General features: G+C 28.5%; 1 protein-coding gene across 1 annotated transcript in view; it reads left to right on the forward strand.

The window, feature by feature from the left end:
- The window catches only part of LOC103309200, a 13,138-nt gene that overhangs the window by 10,617 nt on the left and 933 nt on the right, over positions 1–1,588 (forward strand). The gene's annotated exons all lie outside the window — the stretch shown is intronic.

Raw genomic sequence — 1,588 nt, forward strand, 5'->3', positions numbered from 1 at the left:
AAAAAAAAAAATAATATTAAAAAATAATAATATACAATGCAAATAAATAAATGTACAAATGATTAAACTAATATATAAATATAATCGTATGAATGTAAATAAAATTTATTTAATGTACTGTTTGCAAAAATTAAATAATACAAATCAAAATAACCCAACTAATATATTTTATTCTGGGAAGTTAGGTAGCTCACGGAATATAATAACGTCATAATTACACAAACACATAAGCAATAACAATATGCAATGCAAATAAATAAATGTGCAAACGATTAAATTAATGTATAAATATAATAAAATAATAATATAATAAATATAATTGTATAAATGTATATTTTTATATTTTTAATCTGGTAAGATAACTCACTGAATTAAAAAAATTAAAATATCATTATTTGAAAAACTTTCACATAACTTTTTTAACCTATCATCTTTACCTAAATTATTACGAAAAGCTCCTGCTCTATAATTTAAAATTTTGATTGATGCACTTGAGTTGCTCATCTGTAAGAGCATATGATATATGATATTATATTATGAAGATCATATATTTCGGGTTATAAATCGAAAGAACCTATTTTTAAACCTATTATTATGTGTAAAAAAAGTATATATTGAGTCGGGGGGAAACGTCTCAGTATGGGGGGGAAAACCTCCAGGTACCGAGTAACTCAATCGGCAGCGGTCGGGGTCGCCTCGCGAATACCGTCGAGCTATACGCGGTTATGAATGTGATGTGTATGCGTGTATATAATATGTTAATGTGTGCTATTGACTAATACTGGACGAGTACCTCAAATGATAAACTATTATAAGCAAGGTGTGTATAGTGAGTTGTTGTTTTTAATGCGCAATATAACAATTCTAACATAGATATAATAATTACGGCCTTTTTGGCCCAACAAGTAAAATAGGTAATAATGTGTAAAACAATTAAATTGTGGTTAACTAGCATGTAGGCTCAACCAATAATAATAATAATTAAATGCAAATAATAAATAATAATCCTATACTATAAATAATAGTATAAAATATGAAACTCACAGTTTTATGGAGTGCAGCTGCAGGCCAGCAGCAACCATAGCTATTCCTATATAATAAATTGAGAGTTGACACACAACGATAATACAATAATTTAACACCAAATAGTAAATATAAAACACTGGCTATTCGAGCCTAATAATAATTGATATAATAATTAAATGTAGCCCTTATGGCCAAACAATAATAAATAATAACACAAAATACGATTTTAATGCTGATCGCACTCACGACAATGTTATATAAAATAAATATTTGAAGTAACCCGACGATTAGCGACGTGGTATATGAATAATTGAACCGGATCGCAATGATATATGAAAAAGACAACCAAATTAACTATTAGAGTTAATAAAATACAATGTGCTCTCGTTACGACGCACAGTTGTTTGCGGAATAAAAACGATATAACGCGACTGATTTGAAGCAACAATTGCACAATGACAATAACCCGTGATAGTACGGCGACGACGAGTATAAAATTGCAATTGAATCGGTCATTTCAATAACGACAGAAGTCACCGATTTTTCAATATTGACTTTTTGT

This window comes from Acyrthosiphon pisum, chromosome X, assembly GCF_005508785.2.
Source record: "Acyrthosiphon pisum isolate AL4f chromosome X, pea_aphid_22Mar2018_4r6ur, whole genome shotgun sequence".
Lineage (NCBI taxonomy): Eukaryota > Metazoa > Arthropoda > Insecta > Hemiptera > Aphididae > Acyrthosiphon > Acyrthosiphon pisum.